General features: G+C 38.6%; 1 long non-coding RNA gene across 1 annotated transcript; it reads left to right on the top strand.

The window, feature by feature from the left end:
• The first annotated feature begins 15,226 nt into the window (after positions 1-15,226).
• LOC131497992 (uncharacterized) lies at positions 15,227-19,115 on the top strand. Its single transcript, XR_009255248.1, has 2 exons — positions 15,227-15,459; positions 18,801-19,115. It is a non-coding gene; the product is annotated as an uncharacterized LOC131497992 (long non-coding RNA).
• Positions 19,116-21,418: the final 2,303 nt, after the last annotated feature.

The following is a 21,418-nucleotide window of genomic DNA, read 5'->3' as shown; positions in this document are numbered from 1 at the left end:
TGGAACTGTTCCAGGTGTGGGAGGAGGTGATGTCTTGGAAAACTCTGCCCAGAGGCCTGGCTTGTAGAAACATGGCCAGATGGTTTTGTCATCTGCCCTTGTCTACTATGCTCTACAATTCTTCATTTGATGGAAATGAACCAAATGGAAACTTGAATTTACTCCTTGGAAAAATGCAGGCAATAATATGCACATATACCGCATAGGGTTGCTGCAGGCGGTTAAATGAGTAAAATACACACAAAGTCCTTAAAATGCTGTCTGACAAACTGGAAGGACCGATCCAGTGTTGGTTGTTACTCGTTGTTGTTGTTGTTGTTGTTGTTGTTGTTGTTGATATTGTTCTCTTTATTGTGTGCTATTTTCTAAATGACTTCCATTTTTGTAGATTGTTAAAAGATAGAATGACCTGAAGAAAATTCAGCCCTAAAGAGCCACTCATGGAACGATTTTTTTCTCTGCCATTCTTTCCTTTCCTCTTATACCTCATGATTTCCTTTTGTGTTTTCACCAAGATTGTTTGCTCCCATGGGCAGAGATAGTGTTATGCAGGTGATGATTAAAATGTCCGCACAGTTAGTTGTTGGTTTTCACATTTGTTATTTATGAATAGGTAATGACACGTACGGTATACTGTAAAATATTCAAAAGACACAAGAAGATATACAGTGAAAATGTAGTCTCTCCCCCATGACCTTACCATCCAAATTCTCTTTCGCAAGGTGATGCTGGCCCCTGGTTTTAGTGCACGCATCAGAGAATACACGCATGCGCACTCCGACCACTCACGCACAACACTGAAAACAAATGACAGTGTCATGTACACCCCGTGTTCTTTCTGTTCCTTCCTTTCTATACTCAGGATGTATTTTGCATAATATTCCTTAGCTGTATATGTAATACTGCCCAATATTTTAAACGATCGAATAGTATTCCACAGTATAGGTTTACTCTAATTTACAATCCAGTCTTTTAATGGATATTTTGATTTTGTTATTACAGGCAATGCTGCAACGATATACTTGTCTTTTACTTTTAATTTTTCATCATTTAAATATTGAATATTTTATCTACCTGGTTTTTGATTTTCCCAATAGGTATGAGACAGGGACCCAACCTTATGTTTTAACCAGATATGATGTGTTGAATAATCTACCTTTCCGCCAATGCTTTGAAGTATACTTTTACCATCTATTCGACTCGTCCATGCATTTAGGTAGTAAAACACAACATTGGAGAGTATACGCTCTGCAGTCTGTCTGGGTTTGAACCTTAGCTCTTCCACTAATGGTTTGAACTTGAGCAAATTACTTAATCTCTTTGCCTCAATTTCCTCATCCAATGAGTGAGAATAAAAACAATTTCATGGGATTATTGAAAACATAATACAAGGCAAATATTGTACAGGGCTTAGAATATTCCTGGCATGTAATAAACTCTAAATAACAACAGCTATTATTGTTTCTCTACATATTATTATTTCTGGCCTTTTTTTTTCCCCCTTGTGCTTTCTATTCTTCATGAATCATGAATCTAGTATTCATGAATCTATTGATTGACTTATTAATTAATGTAGCTTTTTTTTTTTTTAAAGAAAATTTTTTTTTTAACGTTTATTTATTTTTGAGACAGAGAGAGACAGAGCATGAATAGGGGAGGGTCAGAGAGAGGGAGACACAGAATGTGAAACAGGCTCCAGGCTCTGAGCTGTCAGCACAGAGCCTGACGCGGGACTTGAACTCATGGACCGCGAGATCATAACCTGAGCTGAAGTCGGCCGCTTAACCGACTGAGCCACCCAGGCGCCCCATTTAATGTAGCTTTTTAATATGTTTTAATATCTGCCAGGTTTTCCTCCTTCTCATTACTTTTCTCCTTCAGAAATTTTTCATGAACTAAGGATTAGCTTGTGTTATTAAAAAATGTTTTTATTTTTGTTGTGAATAAGTGAAATTCGCATATATTGACTTCGAGAGAATTGAAATCTTTGTAATATTGACTCTTTCTCTTTAAGATTTGACTGTTCGTCCATATTTAAATTTTTGGTTATGCTCCTCAGTAGCATTTTAAGGAATAGGCTTATTTGTAGTTACTTTTTGTTAATATATCACCTACCTGGTTGTGGTTTGTATATATGAAGACTATTATTTTTTCACTCAGCTATTTTACTGAATTTTCTTATTATTTATGATATACTTTTAGTTGAATCTTTAAGCGTTCCAGAGCAACAGTTTCCAGAGAAGCAATCATGACAAGTAATAATTTTATTTTATTAAAAAAAATTTTTTTAATGTTTATTTATTTTTGAGAGAGACAGAGACAGAATGCGACTGGGTTAGGGGCAGAGAGAGAGGGAGACACAGAAGCAGAAGCAGGCTCCAGGCTCTGAGCTGTCAGCATGGAGCCTGACGCGGGGCTCGAACTCACGAGCTGTGAGGTCATGACCTGAGCCGAAGTCGGATGCTCAACCCACTGAGCCACCCAGGCACCCCATCAAGTAATAATTTTAATAATAATAATTAAAAATAATTTTGCCTCAAGTTTTATACCTCTATTATTTTTATTGTCTATCACAGATACTAGCAGCTATGAGACAATATAAACAAAATTTCTGGCAAGAAACATCCTATTTTGCTCCAGATTGTAAAGATAATGCTTTAGCAGAAGGCTGGTATACGTATGTACATATGTACACGCATATGTGCGTATGTACATACATGCGTGCATACATCCTCTGTCTCATTTTCTCTTCCTCTCTGGATCCAGACAAATACTACATCTATATTTAAGTAGACGTTAAATATAGGTGTATGTGTGTGTAATTCATGTTATGAGGTACCTCCTTTTAGTATTTAGTATTTAACATTTTTTATCCAGAATAGATATTATATTGTATTAAGGTCTTTAAATATCTATGGAGAGGATAAAATAAATTTTCTCTCTTAACTAATTAATATGATGATCTATGGTAATATAGGAATAGATTTCCTAATACTGAATTATGGAGGAATTACTGGAGGACTCTGTTTACTTTTACTGAATATTTTGCAACAATGTTCATAAGTGAGCATGGGCTGAGGATCTCCTTTTGTGGTATATTACCTTTGTGGAATTTTTATAGTTTAGCTTTGCAAGAAACTTTTATAGTCTACTACTTACGAAAATATAGTAGATTATATATCTGAAAATACCTTCTCATTAGAGACCCCATAAAAATGTTGAATAAGATAATGGAAACATTTTTAAATTAATTAAGTTTCTATCTCTCTTAGTGTCATTTTTGTAAATTTTTATTTTAATAAACAACTATGCATTACATCTCAGTTTCAAAATTGATTTGCAGAGAGTTGAAGTATTCTCTTATGATTCTGTTGAAGTCTCTATAATAATTTTCTATTACTTTTTATTTTGTGTATTTTTTAATTTTATTTTTACTTTTTATTTTGTGTATTTCTATACATAAATATGTATATTTATGTATATTTTATTTTGTGTATTTCTATACATCAATATATATATTGATGTATAGAAATACATGTATATTCTATACATATTTTCTGTATTAAATTAGGTAATCTACTCATTTTATTTTAAAGAAGTAGCTCTGGAATTTATTACCTTGGTCATCTTTCTGTTTTGAAATGATCAATTTCAATTTTCCTACTTACCAAATCTGATTGTTTTACTTTTGCCATATACTTTCTAGCTTCTTGAGATAATTTCTTTTTAACGTTTTACTGTGAAAAATTTTAAACAAAACAAAGTTGAAATCGTTTTACGGGGAACACATGGATTTATTCATTTTGTAGATTCTACCAATAACATTTTACTATGTTCATTTGATAATATAATACTATATTTATCTGTCAATCTGTCCAGCTATCTATCTTACTTTGTTGACTCACTTCAAAGTAAATCACAGGGATCAATTCACTCCCTTTATTTCACATACATATATAAAATAGTTAAATATTTGCTACAATTTTTCCTTTTGGTATAGATTTACACACAACGAAATGCAAAAATCTTAAGTGTACATTTGCTGGGGTTAGACAAATGTATGCAAGTGTGTGACTGAAACCTATCAAGTTATAGAACATTAACATAGCCCCAGAATTTCCTCTCCTACCTCTCCACGTTAATCCCCATCTTCCACCCCTTCCAGAGACAAATGCTATTCTGATTTTTTTTTTTTTTTTACAGCATAGACTAGTTTTGCCTATTTTAGAACTTGATACAAATGTGATCATAGGGTATACATGCTTTTGTATATGGTTTCTTTTACTCAGCATGTCTTTGAGATTTATCTGTATCAGCTCACGTGTCAGTAGTTTTCCCCTTGCTATTGATTAGTAGTACCCCATTGTATAAATATCCCATTTTCACCAGACACCTGAGCTTTTCCTGGTGGGAGGCTGTTGTGAATAAAGCTACCCTGAAAACTGTAGTCTAAGTCTTTCTGTGGATGTAAGTTCTCTTTTTTCCTAAGTCAATACTTAGGAATGGGATTCTTGGGTCATAACGTAGGCACTTGCTTAGTAGTACAAGACAGTGTCAGAAATTCTTCCAAAGTAGATTTACCAAATTCTCACCAATAAAATATGAAAAGTTCAGTTCTACATCCTTCCTTACTAACATTTGCTGTGGTCAGTGTTTTTAATTTTGGTTATTCTGGTAGGAAGTAATGTTACCTCATTTTGTTTTAATTTGCACCCCCTGATGACTAATAATGCTGAGGACTTTTCGTTCACTTCCTGATCATTTATGTATCTTTCATGGTAAGCGTATGTTCAAGTCTTTTATCCGCTGTTACCTTCTCTCAGCAATTTTTTTTTTTTTTTGTAGTTTTTGTTGTAGAGGCCTTGCTTGCCTTCTGTAAATTTGTTCCTAAGTATTTTATGCAGTTTTCCTTTGGTGTTATTATAAGTGGAATTTTATCTTACCTTATTTTCTGATTAAAAGTAATTTTTAATCTTGTCGCTTTAGTCATAGTTTTATAGATTTCTAAGCATTTTCTGTGCAAACAATGCCACCTGAAAATACAGTTAGTTTTTCTTCTTCCTTTCTGGTGTTATGTCTTTGTCTGCCTGTTGTACTGTAAACATTTAGGACCACTAGTACAAAATTGAATCAAAATGGTGAGAGTGGAGATCTTGCCTTGTTCTCAATATTACGGGAAAAAATGTTTTGAAATTTCCTACTTACTAGGTGTGACGTTAGCTATCGGTTTTTGATGAATATCCTTTATCAGACTGAGCAATTAAGGAAGTTAACTTCTTCAGGTCTTAGCTTGCTAAGAGCCATTTTGTTTATTGGTTTAATCTTGCATGGGTGTTGAATTTTGTCCAGTGAATTTTGCACTTTTATTTTGTTTTTTAAATGTTTATTTATTTATTTTTGAGAAAGAGAGAGAGCACATGCACAAGTGTGTGTGCCCTTGTGAGCAGAGGAGGGCACAGAGCCCAAACTGGGGCTCAATCTCACAAACTGAACTGCAAGAACATGATCTGAGCCGAAACCAACTTGGACACTTAACTGACTGAGCCATGCAGGCACCCCTGCACTTTCAAATGAGCTCACATGGGTTGATTTTTAAATCTTAAGCCAATTTTACAATCCTGAGATAAATTCTACTTTGGTTCTGATGTATATATTATAAAACGCCATTCACTAATATTTTATTAAATGTTTTTGCATCTATGTTTATGAGAGTTGTTAAATTATTATTTTAAAATTTTTCCTATTTTACCTATGAGTAAGTAATAGGTGTTCTGTATGGTCTTTATTTTCTAAATATTCTGCGATTCACATTTTGACTTTCCCTTTCTAACTGGCAAGTGGCAGAGATTTTTCCATTTTTTAGTGTTTGTATTAACTTCTAGATTTATTTCTTGTATTCAGAGAATGTTCTCTGTATTATTTCTACATGTTGAAATTAATAGATTTTCTCATTGTTGCCTAATACATAGCATTGTAATAAGTATTGCCTGGACACTTAAAATGAAGGTTTTGCCTGAGAGGCTTCCTGGAATGTAAGATTTACTGTGGAAAAACCAAGGTCACCCTGAATAAACTAGGACTAGGCTCCTCTTTCTAAGGATTAAATTCATAGGTCACTGTCTTTCATTGAGGACTTCGTAGACCTTGCTGACTGTCCTTAAGCAGTGAATACAGTAACAAAATCATCTGAGGGCAGCATGAGTTTTTTCCCTCTACTATAGGCGACTGGATATTTTATTTCTGAAATCAATAATTTTACTAGGCTGTCTCAACATGGATTCTTCTACATCAGTTTTTCATGGGGCCTATATCACCTTAATTTGTGGAATCAAATCTTCACTTAATTCTGGAAAGTTAAAAAAATTTTATATCAATAAACATTTTCCATTTCTATTAAGTTTTCCCTTCTTTAGGAACCTTAGTCCTTCTCTGAGCTCTCACATTTCTGCTCTGTGCTCTTGGTTTAGAGAAGTGGTTGCTTCTTGAAGATTTCAAAATTTCTCAGCAATGTATTTAGTTAAAATTCTCATTTGTTAAATGTAAGTGCTTTCTGTACACGTTAAATTTCTATTTAATCCCTTAACCCCCTTATGGTATATTTGAAGAAGATAAATTCTTTCTGGACCAGCTATTTGTAATAAGTTTATGTGAAAGAAAATCAGTGCCATGTTTCAGGCTAGTAGGAATTCTTAATATCTGGGGTTGGGTGTGTTTGTGAATGAGTTACTAAAATCGTATATCTCTCTATCAACTGAACTCAGGATCTGCTTCCTAGTCTCACTGACAGACTGTTTCTTGCAAAGTGGCTTGTCTCTGTGATTCCTCATTCCGTGTTACCTTCCAAGCTTCCTGAAGCTGCCAAGAGTATCTATGCTTCTTGTTTCAAACAAGAGATGGTTGGTTTTGACCCTCTAAGGGACAAACCCCAGAGAACACGACTCTGTTGATTCTCTGACATCTGCAGCTATGAGCATTTCTTCTTGGTATCTTTATCTTTACTGCTGTTGTCAGCTTTTCTTATGTACTATATTCATGATTAGATATACTTCCTGGTTTGCCGTCGGCGGAGCTTGCATTTTTGTTTCTTCTCCTTGTTGTTTTACTCTGCTGTTTTTGTACAACTCCAATGGTATTTTAAAAGATCTATTTTGAAAAGACCAGTGCATTAACAGTAATACTTTTAAAAATTCTTTCTTCATCTCTTAGATATCTCTGCAACAAAAAATGGAGAAATTTTTGTTGTTGCTAAGTGGTTAAACTGATGAGTGCAGAGAGGCAGCTGGGATCGCTAAAATTTTAGGTAAAACATCTTGAAGAATCAATTTTCATGGAGGAGTGGTAGGAAAAAAGAGACAAGAGATGGTCTTACCCCACAGCTGACAGTCAGTGCGTACATGCAGGTACAGATGAAACACATATTTACAGATCACATCGGATCCGATGGGGCAAGTATTTGTTCTGATTGTTGAGTTTTGTACTCTACCATTTTGTTACACATTTTGAACATTAACCTTCCTTCTACCTAACACAAAGCAGAGATTTGTTAATTGTCTGAATACTTCAGTCAACATGAATAGCCAACTTGGAAGAGTTCTGAGTTTTTCCACACTGACTAAATTAACCAGGTAATTGCCATACATCCGAAGTATTGCCTGATGCTGACACTAACTTTTCTATTTATTCTTCTTGTTTCTTTTTGACTTTACAGACAAATTAACGCTGTGGTGGCTTCACTTCTTATCCAAATATTTTATTTATGAATAGGACCCTCTGATTCATATTTTCTATATTAATGCCAAAGCAATGTTTATATACTAATAGTAAACTGGACTGTTTATGCAGTATAGCCAGCCTGGCTTGTCATCGTTTCAGGGGAGCCCTTTTCTCAAGACATGAAAGGTCTAGTGTTAGAGATCAATAAACCCTTTCAGAATCCATCAACAGTAGCCAAAAACCCTTTCTGTTCAGCCAAATCTACTAGGTTGGGTCCTTTTCTCCATCAAGGATTAAGGAAACAAACACGAAAACAAAAAACATTCTATTGACTCACACTCCTGAACTGTGTTAAGCCGATTTATGTCGGGGGCAGTAGAGTTGTAACTGCCTTCAAATTAATCTTATCTTCCTCCAACCTTCAAATGAAATGTTTCCACCCTACCTTCCATCCTGCAAGACTTGCTTCATTCACACCTTATCTGGTGATATTCCGCAGTGCAATTAATACTGCTCTAATAATTTAATGAACTTTTACCAGGTGCCAGGAGTTGTGTTTTCCATGCCTTACTTCATTTAATCCTCCGAACAACTCTATCACGATGGGACCGTTATTAACCCAATTTACGGAAGTTTAGTTTCCAGTGTAAGGAAATTGAAGATGAGAGAGGATAAGCACATTATACAAGATCATATAGCTAGTTACCAGTGCCAAGAGTCTAACCTGGCCCATCTGCTACTACCAAGCAATAGTGACCCTCTGTGCACACTTCTACTTTGGGCTTCTGTTATTTATATCCTGCCTTCTTAACCCAATGGTTTCCAATCGTAGCTGCACATTAGAATCATCCATTGAGCTTTGAAAACAATATTAACTTCCAGAGATACTAAATTGATTTGGATGGGGCTCAAACTGGTATTTTTAAAAAACTCTAAGAGTTGACAACCAAAGCCTTAGTCATACCTTATTTTTAATGAAAGGGTCTGGGCATCTAACATGCACATGTAGCCTAACATATATATATTAGGATCCTAGTAAGTGCATCTTTAAGTGAATTAGAAGACTATAGATCGTTATTTGATTTATTTAGTAGAGTTTATATAACAGGAAAAAAAGAATACACACACAGATCCAGACAGGATGCATGCTTAGAAAAGGCCTGAAGGACTGCAGCTATCGCCCTCCACTGATATCAAGGCTCAGGGGCTGCAAATCAGTAAAGGTCTCCCATGACAAAGTCTGTAAAGACTGGGAAAGGTAGCTGGTTTTGCAAATGCCTAATTTTCAACAAAAGCTCACAGGCATGCTAAGAAACAGGGAGACATGACCCATTCAAAAGGACACAATTTCCAAAAGCAGTTTTTTGAGAAGTACATGGTTCAGACTTAACAGCTATCTTAAGTATGTTCAAGGAACTGAAGGAAATTAGGAAAACAATACATAAATGAAGTGAGAATATCGACAAAAAGATAGACATTATTAAAAAAAAAACAGATTCTGGAGCTGAAAAATACAATAACTGAATTGGAAAATTCACTAGGCTGGTACAAAGACAAACAGGCATAAGTATGAGTCATCAAATGTGAAGAAGACAAGTCATTTGAAATAATCAAATCTCAGGAGTAAGGGGAAAAAGAATGAAGAAAAGTGAACAGAGCCCAAAGGACTTACAGAATACCATCAGAAAGATGAATATATACCTATAGGAACCACAGAAGGAGAGAGAGAGAGAGAGAGAATGAGAGAGAAAGGGACAAAGAGATTATTTTAAAAATCAGTGGCTGAAAACTTCTCAAGTTAGAGAAAAGACATAGATATACTAATCCAAGAATCTCAGTGAAATTCACGGAGGATAAACCCAAAGAGACCCAAATGGAGACATAATCAAACTGTCAAAAGCCAGAGACAGAGAGAGTCTTGAAAGCAGTAAGAGAAAAATGACTCATCATGGAGACCAATTAGACCTAATAGAAATGTACAGAACACTCCGCCCAATGACAACAGAATGCGCATATTTTTTTTCAATTGCACAAGGATTATTTTCCAGGATAGACCATATTGTGGACTACAAAATAACTCGAGAAATGTAAAAGATTGAAATCATACCAAGTATCTTTTCTTTTCTTTCTTTTTTTTTTATTTTGGGGTTGGGGGGAAGAAGGGCAGAGAGAGAGAGAGAGAGAGAGAGAGAAAGAGGGAGAGAATCCCAAGTAGGCTCCACTCTCAGCACAGAGCCCCACATGAGGCTCAATCCCATAACCCTGGGATCGTGACCTGAGCCAAAATCACAAGTCAGACGCTCAATGGACTGAGCTACCCAGGCGCCGTATCTTTTCTGATCATGATAGAATGAAACTAGAAATCAACAGCAGAAGAAAAACTAAAAAATTCATCAACATACGGAAATCAAACAACACACCTTTAAACAATAAATGGGTCAAAGAAGAAATTACAAAGGGGATAAGAAAATATCTTGAGACAAATAAAAATGCAAAACAGGATACCAAAAGTTATGGGCTGCAGCAAAAGCAACTCTAAAGGGAAAATCTGTAGCTGTAAATACATTAAAGAAGAAGAAAGTCTCAAGTCAGGAACCTAACTTTATACCTTAAGGAACTAGAAAAAGAAGAGTAAACTAATTCCAAAGCTCATAGAAAGAAGGAAGTCGTAGAAATTAAAGCAGAGACAAATAAAACAGCAGGAAAACAGAAGAGAAAAATCAATGAAACCAAGAGTTAGTTCTTTGAAAAGATTGACAAAAATGGCAGTCTTTTTGCTAGACTGCCTAAGAGAAAAATAGAGAGGGCTTAAATAATTAAAGTCAGAAATGAAAGGGGATATTACTATAAAGTTTAGAAAAGTAAAAAGAATTACAAATATTATGAACAACTGTATGCCAACAAATTGAATAACCTTTGTGAAATTGAAAATTCCTAGAAAAATACAATCTACCGAGACTGATTTGTGAAGAAACAGAAATTTTGAGTAGACCTAAACTGGTAAGTAGATTGAATCGGTAATCAAAAACCTCACCTAAATGAAAACCCTAGGACCAGATGGCTTCACTAATGAGTTCTACCAAATATTTCAAGAATTAATACCAGTCCTTCGCAAACTCTTTCAAATAATTGGAGAGGAGGGAACGATTCCTATTTCATTTTCTGACGCCATCGTTATCTTGGTATCAAAGCAAGATAAAGACATAAAACCGTAAAGAAAGAGAAGAGTCCACAAAAAGTTGTTAGAACTAATAAACAAATTCATCAAAGTTTCTGGATGCAAAATGAAAATGTGATAATCAGTTGCATTTGTATATACTAACAATGAATAATCTGAGTAAGAAATTTAAGAAATACAATTCCATTTAAAATAGCATCAAAAAGAATAAATTACTTGAGAATAAACTTAGCCAAAAGAGGCAAAAGACTTGTACACTGAAAACTACAAAACATTGCTGAAAGAAATTAGAGACATCACTAAATGGAAAGGCGTCCTGTGTTCACGGATTGGAAGGCAATGTTGTTAAGATATTATTACGACCCCAAGCAATCTCCAATCCCTACCAAAATCCCCAGGATGCTTTTTGCAAATATAGAAAAATCTATTCTAGAATTCATATGAAATCTCAAGGGACCCCCAAATAGTCAAACAATCTTGAAAAAGAACAAAGTTGGAGGTGTCACACTTACCTGATTTCAAAATTTACTATAATGCTACAGCAATAAAAATAGCATAAAACTGTCATAATGATAGACAAATGGACCGATGGAATAGAATAGAGAGCCCAGAAGTAAATCCTGACATGTAGGGTCCAATGATTTTCAACAAAGATGAAAAAGTCATTCAATAGCGAAAAGACAGTGTTTTCAACAAGTGGTGTTGGGAAAACTGTATACCTACACCTACAAATGAATGAAGTTAGACACTTACTTTATACCATACATAAAAATTAACTGCAAATGGGTTTAAATACAAGACCTAAAAGCATAAAACTCATAGAAAACATGGAAGAAAAGCTTTGTGTCTTTGGATTTGGCAAGGATTTCTTGGATATCATGCCAAAAACCGGACAGCAAAATAAAAAAATAAGTTGGACTTCTTAGAATTAAAATTTTGTGCACCAGAAGACACCAGGGAACCCACAGAATGGGAGAAAATATTTGCAAATCGTGTCTGATAAATGATTATTATCCAGGATACATAAAAATTTTCACAACTCAACAACAAAACAATTGAAAACTGCACCTCGGGCTTAAATGGATATCACCCCAAAGAAGACATGAAAATGGCCAATAAGCACACAAAAACATAGTCAACACCACTAATTATTAGGTAAATGCAAATCCAAATTGCAATGAAATACAATTTCATACCCATTAGATTGGCCATTCCTCAGAAAACAGAAGGTAAGTGCTGGTAAACTTGTTGAGCAGGTGGAACCCTTGTGCATTGCTGGTGGAAGGGGATAAGGTGGATCTGTTGGGAAAATTATGGTGATTCTTTGAAAAACTAAACATAGAATTACCACGTGGTCCGATAATTCCACCTAGTATATATGCAAAAGAAAGAAAATCTGTACAATCAGGTGATTATGTAAATAGCCAAAGGGGAAGCCACCCAGAGATCAACGAAATGTGATCTCCACATACGACAAAATATTGTTCAGCCTTAAAGAGGAAAAAAAAAATTCTAACACATGCTACAACATGGAAGAATCTTGAAGGCATTACGCCTAGTGAAAGAAGCCAGTCACAGAAGGACAAATACGAGATTCCACTTATAGGTTGGCCCTGGAGCAGTCGACCCCAGAGAGACAGAAACTACTTTGCTGGTTACCTTGGGTTGAAGGGAGGGCGAATGGGAAGTTACTGTTTCATGGGTAGAGAGTTTCAGTTGGAGAAGCTGAAAAGTTACGGAGATGGATGGTGACTGATGGTTGCCCCAGAATGTGAATGTACTCAACGCCACAGAAATGTACGCTTGGAAACGGCCAAAATGTCACATTTTAATGTTATGTGTATTTTACCATAAAAAATAAAATTGCCCCCAGAAAGAGTCAAATCTAAAAGAAGAAAAATATTCACTAAGCTAGATGATCCATCAGCTTTCTTTTTTTTTTTTTTTCCTGGAAACCTCACTCCTGGTGGCCTCTGCCTTCTGTAATGTGGATTCATTGATCCCCAGGGACCCAGTGGTCATCCAAGGATTTCCCTTCCCAGCTCTATTGTTGGAGCCACTGCTTCCCTAATCTATGTCTTGATTTATTTCCTTGTTTTGGTGGACACTATTCTCTGTGAAAGGATGCATGGGTATTAAATCTTCTGAGTCCTTACGTGTTCTGGGCTGTCTTTATTTTGCGCTTTGCTGAATTGCAATTCAGTTTTCCTCCGCATACTCACGGCGTTTTCCATCTCCTTCTCGCATCCAAGTTGGTGCTTTGTCGCTGCTCCACGGCACCTTTGTTATTACACCTCAGTCGCTATTGTTGATCCCTATTTTTTAGGTTTTATCAAATCTGATTTCCAACCTAAAGATGGTCTCCCTCTACATGTTTTTGTAAAATCAACAAGATGATTGGTAAATATCATTCACCGATGTTTGCCTACTGGTTTCCTTGCTGTGCTCAGGAAATTGTTGCAACTCCAGAGCTACAACCTGACTGTATAAAAGGGGTGTAGGAAATCGTCCGTAGTCCTAAGTCCCTCCTGATATTTTGTTTCATTTCCAAATAGCTTTAGGGTTGGGTTAGCTATTTATTTTCTCTAAAAATATAAAAGTAGGTCCCCCGAAAAACAAAATGTCAACTAAATAAAAACCCCTATTTGAAAACTTAAATCATTAGCTATCGCGTGTTACCTTCATATTTTCATTTTAGACTGTGTTATTAGCCAAAAACCAGTCATCGCAGAGACTGGCTCTTCCTGCTTGATACAGCGTGACACTGTGAGTTAAGAAAACATATTTTAAATCTCGTTTCACTTTTTTGTTTTGTTTTGTTTACTTTGTGCCTTTGTATGTGTTCCCATCTAAGTGTTTTCAATTTTTAAATAAATATTTAAGACTCAGATCTATATTTGGACGCATGCATAATCAACATCACCTTCAGTTAAACCTTCTGCATTTTGCCACAAATGGGAGAAATTGACCTTGATATTTTCCAGGAGGACAAATTCATAAATATGAGAACCGAAAAGAAAATCCTGCGCCAAGATAGCAAATGACTCATTGCAGCTTCTGTAGTGAAATGAAGACAGTTCGCAAGGCCGGCACATTTATGAAAAGTACAATAAATTATATAATACCACAAATAAGCACAGATAATAGGAGCCTGTGCCTTTTCCTTGATGCTGGAAATTTTTGTGTATCTAAGCCTTCATGTGCTTTATCTTCAGTGGGTTTTGTTCACAAAAACCAAATATTCTAGAGAGACCCCCAGGGTGAATCTGTCACTTAAAATCCTACTTTTGCTTTGCTACAGATGCTTTGTGTGGGAAGGAATAAAACCATCCTTCGTTTTTGTTTTGTGTTTTTCCTGTAAAGAGAGAGAGAAAACATTGATGAAGGAAATTTATAAATAACACCTTTAAAAATGGCCACCATGTGACCTTCTTGACTCAGTTAACCTTTTTAACAGAGTAGCTAGCCTTTAGACCAGTAGGTTGGTTGGAGTTTTGCCATGCCTTAATTCTTTTTTTTTTTTTTTTTTTTTGAGAGAGAGACAGTGAGACAGACAGACAGAGCATGAGTTGAGGGGGTAGGGGCAGAGGGAGAGGGAGACACAGAATCGGAAGCAGGCTCCAGGCTCTGAGCTGTCAGCACAGAGCCCAATGCGGCGCTTGAACTCATGAACCGGGAGATCGTGACCTGAGCCGAAGTCAGACGCTTAACTAGACTGAGCCACCCAGATGCCCCCATGCCTTAATTCTTTCTAACTCATCCTTTGACAAGGGTAGAAAGGATACATGGTTAAGCAAAAGAAGAAGGAGGAAGTGAAAGAAAGAATTAGATAGCATGTAAATAGAGACCTGAGGTGTGGTGTCTACACATCCGGGACTTTCCCCGGGAGGGTGTACGGCTGCGCCCGGCCTTCTCAGAGACCAGCCAACTCTGTGTGCTCAGCTCTTCCCCCCATCTTCCCTGCAGCCACCCTGGCAGATCCCGTGTGTTTCCGCCCAAGCAGACCTGCCTCTACCGCTCGCTCATCCCCAGATTTCCACAAGCTCCTGCTCCCCCCTCCTGAGGACTTAGTGGAGGGCGGGCCCAATGCCTTTGCTGCCCTGGTATCTCCTCCCCCAAGACAGGTCCTTTTAAAACAGGCTTAGTGCAGGTAGGGAGGGTATGCGTGGTAAGCACAGTACCAGGGCTGGTGTCCACTGTCCCGTCCTAGCCTTCCAAACAACTGTCTGAGGTGGGCAGTATTATGTGTCGAGGAGGTTGGAGAATTCCGTCCAGGTCACTTTAATGCCCCTGGCCCCCCACCCCCACCCCTACCCCCCACCACCCCGGCCCAAGTGACAGGGTCTTACAGCGTTCCAAGGCCAGTGGTTTCTGGCTCCCGACAGGAAGCCTGCCAAGCGTTCCATTGCCTCTGCTTCCTACCCAGCCCCTCCTGCCACCCAGAGGAAGGATGTCTTGTGCCTTTTGTTCTTTGAGAAGTTGCAGACGATAACCTCTGGGGAGCCCCCGCAGGCCTTGCCGCTCTCCGTCTGTGACAGAAGAGAGCATTTCCTTCCACCAGACTCTAGGTATGTGTCTTGGCCCTGATGCTCGCACCTCTCATCGTCCCACCCCCAGTGGCCGATGACTTTGGGGCTTGTAAGGTGGTTGGATAAGAGTTCCAAAAAAATCAGGATTGGAATCCTCTCTCCATTAAAACGGAAATGGCGATTTGGTGAAATGAAGATCAACCAGCAAAACACACTAATGATGGCTATGAGACCCCAGTAGGCATGCATTTCTATTCTTCGAGAAATCTCAGGTTGCTGAATGTAGCCTGGTGGACGTTTGTATGACAGAACTGATTATGCAGTCACGAGTCACAGCGTGAAACCAGTCCGTGTGTCTGTCCGTTCCCCGCCTACCCCACCCCTAGCCACCAGAGGAATTTTGCTGTGAAAGTTTTGCGTTCATGTACCAAAACGGCCTCCTCAAGGGAGAGAGGCGATTCCCCACTCCGGCACTGATCTTCTGTGTGGCTTCCTTTAACGATCCCAGAGAACATGGCTCTGATGTGCCAGCTGTACCTGGGCAGAAGCAGCAAAGACAGTGTCTTAGTCTGTTCTGGCGAAGATAACAGGAGTACCACAGACTGGGTGGCTAAACAACAGAGATTTGTTTTCACCGTTCTAGATGCCAGAAGTCCAAGATGAAGGTGCGGGCAGATTCAGTTCCTGGGGAGAGCTCTCTTCCTTGTTATGCCCTAACATGGCGGAGAGGGAGAGGGGAAGCTGTCTTGTGTCCCTTTTTATAAGCACATTAATCCCATTATGGGATTCCATCCTCATGACCTAATTACCTCCCCAGAGTCCCACCTCCACATCCCATCACAATGGGGACTAGGATTTCAACCTGGGTAAAACACCAACATTCAGCCATCGCAGGTGGGGTGCACTGAAAGAGGCTCCTGAGGGCGAGGCTGTGATGGATGGTGGCAGTCACAGCAGTGGCCCTCAGAGACTCAGTGGGAAACAGCTCCACAGTGGAGATCAGAGGCGAGGATGAGAAGCTTCAGCAATGCAGCTTTAGGGAATTGAGGCACGGGCAACAGGTGGTCCTAAAGAAGGCTTGGATGGGACAGGAGACACAACTGTGGTTCATCCCACAGAGGAGCCCAAATGAACATTGGTGAGAACAAATGTTGGGGATTCCCCATCGATAAGTAGAGGACCGTGGAGGTCCTGCAATCACAGGTGTCAACATGAACCAGCAAAATAAAGATTTATGTATTTATTTGTATATTTATTTAGTTAGTTTTACATTTTTCATGTCTATTTATTTTTAAAAGAGAGAGAGAGAGAGAGAGAGAGAGAGCGCACCAGTGGAGAAGGGCAGAGAGAGCCAGGGAGAGAAAGAATCCCAAGCAGGCTCCACGCTGTCAGCGCAGAGTCTGACACGGGGCTCGATCTCACAAACCCTGAGATCGTGACCTGAGCTGAAATCAAGAGTTGGGACGTGTAACCAACTGAGCCACCCAGGTGACCCAAGAAATGCCAATATTCTTGATCTTCAATATCACTTAAATGGGAGACTATTTGTTCGTTGTATTTGTGTGAATCAATGTTTGTGGTAGAAAGTGTCCCATTAATCTTCTGGGGGTTTACTCTCAATATGAGTCCCTGAGTTGGTGGTTTGAACCCCAACTTAGAAATGGTGATATTTATCCTTCTGGACATGCGAGTGCTTTCCCACTAGCATACCCTAGCTCAGGTCCCCAAAAACCGTGATGTAGCCAATTGTGCATTTACTGTCACCTTGATGTCTGCTTTCTGTCTCTCCCAGGTCCTTGGCAGGCAAACTTATTCCACGGCTGTCTTTCCAGCCCCACATCTCGGTGTCTCATAGCCCCTCCATGTGTCATTGGCATCTCTTCATTGGTCCCACCTCAGCTGTTTTGTGTGGATCCCTCATTATGCACCCAAAACCTTTTGCTCATATAATGTTACTTTTGAAAACTGTACTTTTCCAGGGTGCCTGGGTGGCTCAGTCAGTTAGGCTCAGGTCATTATCTCATGGTTCCTGGGTTCAAGCCCTGCGTTGGGCTCTGTGCTGACAGCTCGGAGCCTGGAGCACCTGCTTCGGATTCTGTATCTCCCTCTCTCTCTGCCCCTCCCCTGCTCATGCTCTGCCTCTTTCTGTCTCTCAAAATTGAATAAACATTAAAACATTTTTTTTAAAAAAACATGGACTTTTCCAAAAGGTTCTTGGATTAACTTTTAAGTCAAGTCTTTCTCCTTGGGTCCTTCTCAGATTGTCACAATTCATTTCCATCTGGTTATCCTCAGATTGGCACTGCTCGTTATCCATAGGTTATCCAGTGCAGCATCCTTCCTTAGGGCCCCCCTTAGTTTTTGCTCATACTAACTTTTCACCTAGAGTCTGCTCCTAACATAGACCTATTTGAGAAAGGGTAATTTCAATGTTGTTTCCTCAAGGGACAAGCTCCAGGGGCTGTAAACACCCTATAGGATCTTTGGGCTGAACTTGTTCTCCTACCGTACAAGGTAAGTGGGGTTCAAGTTGCAAATGTACTTCATTCATCTCCAGTTGATTTATGTGCCTAGCATCATAGTGGGTTAGACATGGAGGGCCTGGGTGACACAGTTGGTTAAGTATCTAACTCTTGATCTCCACTCAGGTCACCATCTCACAGTTTGTGAGTTCAAGCTCCGCATCAGGCTCTGTGCTGATAGCGCGGAGCCTGCTTGGGATTCTGTCTTTCCTTCTCTCTGCCCCTCCCTGCTTGTTCTCTCTGTCTCTCTCTCTCTAATAAGTAAAAAACTTAAAAACAAAAACAAAAACAAAAACCAGACATGTTCCCCAATGTCAAAGACTTAGTAATTGGGTCCGTCCAAGAAAACCTAGGCGTGGATGAGAACTCACAATGATATGTTACAAGAGCTGACCCTTCTTCCCTTGTCCGTTTGAGGCTGACATTTCTTTAACACTTTAAATATAGTGGAGCCTCTGTAATATTCTCTCCTTTTGGTTCTTTTCTCCTGTCTCTTTACTTTCTTCCCCCGAATGCCAGATAGAAACATTAATCTTTCATAGTTAGTGGATAATTTCATACTCGTTTTTGGAACTCTCTTATTTTGCCTCCAGAGCTTACTGTCTGGTTACATAATCTTGTACCTCCGTTTCTTTATATATAAAATAAGAATAATAATAAGCGCTTCCTTATAAATTTTTTTGTGAACATTAAATGGAAAAAAAAAATCAATGTGAAGAACTCAGCCCAGTGCTTGAAACTTGTTAAATAGTCAATAAATCATAGCTATGGTTTGTGTATCAGAATTATTATTACCTGCTATCACCGCCCCTTTATTTGGCCATCGAGGAGATAAGGGCCATTTGCTCTCATTTCCAGAGTTCGGAGCAGTGTGCGTCATTCGTCAAGTATGTAACCTGGAGCAGCTGCTGAGGTGGTGGCACCATCGGTGTGGGTCACTTCCTTTCTAACTGATGACTGCCTGACTCAGACTCAGACTCATGAGGGAAGGGAGGACAGAGCAGCCATTTCCATGGAATCAACGCTCCCGGAAGCTGACCACAGTGTTAGTGATGGCTCCAAGGGGCCAGTCTTCATCACAGGTATGTCTCGTGAGGATGCCACGGCCAGAAGAATTTTATTTTAACAACTTTCATATTACATATGAAACTAAATGTGCATTGCTCTTTGGCATTTTTCTTATTTTTTTTTTAACTGTTTATTTTATTTTGAGAGAGCGAGCCTGTGCAGGTGGGTAGGGGCAGAGAGAGAGAGAGAGAGAGAGAGAGAGAATCCCAAGCAGGCTCTGCACTGTCAGAGCCCAGAGACCAATGCCGGGCTCGACCTCATGAACCGTGAGATCGTGTCCTGAGCCAAAATCAAGAGTCAGCCGCTTAAGCGACTGAACCACCCCGGTGCCCAGCTCTTTGGCATTTTCAAAGAAACTTAACAGATCACTACTTACCATATTTTACAGATGAGGCAAGTGAGACTCCAAGAAGTGGTTTACTCCCCCCAGAATTAAAGCTGAAGTAAAATACAGATGTTTCGAAATCTATACTAGAAAACTCTACCTGTGATACTGTGACCTTTCCCTTAAAATTAGGTCCCACTGGACAGCACTCCCTTCTCACAGCTATTTCTTTCCCCCTTATGTATTTTCTCTCTTCCTTTTGGGCAGAGTCATCTTTTTATTATAGACATTGAATAAGGAAGACGTAGCAATAACTTGAGAATTGACTACTTACACTATCTTCTTTTGGTTCTGGGAAGACAAAAAAAATATTATTTAACGAACACATTTTTAGTATGAAAATATGTCATGTGCATTGAAAAGAGACTTGTTCCTTTTCAGATGTATGGTGAACAAAGTCTGGGGTGGATTGTTCAGCTTCTGACAACCCCCAGACCACTTATTAGGTACTCATTTTTATAATGCTCATTACTCTGGTTTTTGCTGATATTGTTGATGACAAGAACACGAATATCAGTTAATAACTGAACAGTTATAATATATGTATGTATATATACATATATATGTATACATGTGTTAAAGGTGTATATACACATGTGTCTATATATTCATGTACATATAAACATGCATTTATATACAAGAAAAACACAAATGACTCCAAAGAATGATAAAATTCTAAATTAATATTTTCTTCTTACTGTTTTAGACAAATATTTGCTTTTTATTGCGCTTCTATGGTTGATTTCTATTATGTATGAGTGCTTTTACTATGGCTTTCTGCTCAGCGTAATAATTTCTATCTGTATGAAATGATTCTGATTGCTACCTGCAAGGCTCTGTGACTTCAATTGTTTGAGGAACACGGTGCCATTCAGATAATGTTCAGGAATGCAAATATTCACGGTAGGAATGTCCACAAAAGTCAGTTTCCCACATTAAATTGAAGAAAAAATAGCGGCAGAAGTATGATAATAGTAAATTGGTATAAAAGAACCAAAACACCATGGGGGCCGTGGCTAAAGGTTAGAAGGAGGAAGCAAGACAGTGTTCTAGTTGAGAGTTCTTACAAATCAGTGCTCTAACCTTGACTGCCTCAAACTCTGCCTTTCATGTCACATCAAACCGACAAAAGACTTTCTGTCAGATTTTCAGATTCTACTTGGAACCTTTTTAGAATCCGCTCCCTGATGTTTGTGATTAGAGTGTCTACCTCTTGACACTCTTTGAACCAGGCTATTTTTAAGCATCTGCGCAGATTTTTGCTTTCTTGAGCTTCAGGATTTCTGATTTCTGCGTGTCAAAGTCAAGCTTCCAGCTGTTTAAATCATAGACAGGGGGCAGAGTTGGTCCAATTACTAGGGGAGTTGGAGTCTCTAGGAGTTGGCGCAGTTAACATGACAAAGGGTGGAAAGGAGAGGATCGGAAAGACTGGACTCCGTGTCTCCATAAGACCAGCCCCTGAGCGGATGCCTCCCCTGGGGTTGAAGCACCCATTTTAGGAATTGTGAAGGCCATTACTAATGAGTCAGTCCTTCCTTTTGTTGTTGTTTGTCTATGAGGAAAGTAGAGCAGGATTTCTCAACCTCGGTGCTACTGGCAGTTGAGAGCAGACCATTCTTTGTTGTGCAGGGCGGTCCTGTGTATTATACAATTATTAGCAACATCTCTGGCCTCTACCTACTGGATGCCAGTAGGCGCCCCTAGTTGCGACCATAAAAAATGTCACCAGACATTGCCAAATGGCCACTTGGATGAGAGTGTGGAGCAAAATGGCTCCTATAGGAGAACCACTGAAATAGATGTTTGATGCTTTTATTCATTAAGATAAAATTTTCTAAATTATTGGCTCCCAAACATTTTTTCCTCTTGCCTTGGAAAGGGAAGTGATAAAGCTTTACCACTAACATGTATCATATGCTTTTGAATGTTCAATTTTTTTTACATAACAGTAGTGACTGCCTTATAAAAATGACTCATTTTTTTAAGGATCGGTTCACAGAGTATCACAAGATACTCGTTCCCA

Source organism: Neofelis nebulosa, chromosome 1 (assembly GCF_028018385.1).
Source record: "Neofelis nebulosa isolate mNeoNeb1 chromosome 1, mNeoNeb1.pri, whole genome shotgun sequence".
Classification (NCBI taxonomy): Eukaryota; Metazoa; Chordata; class Mammalia; order Carnivora; family Felidae; genus Neofelis; species Neofelis nebulosa.
This window is presented reverse-complemented; position numbering and strand designations above follow the sequence as displayed.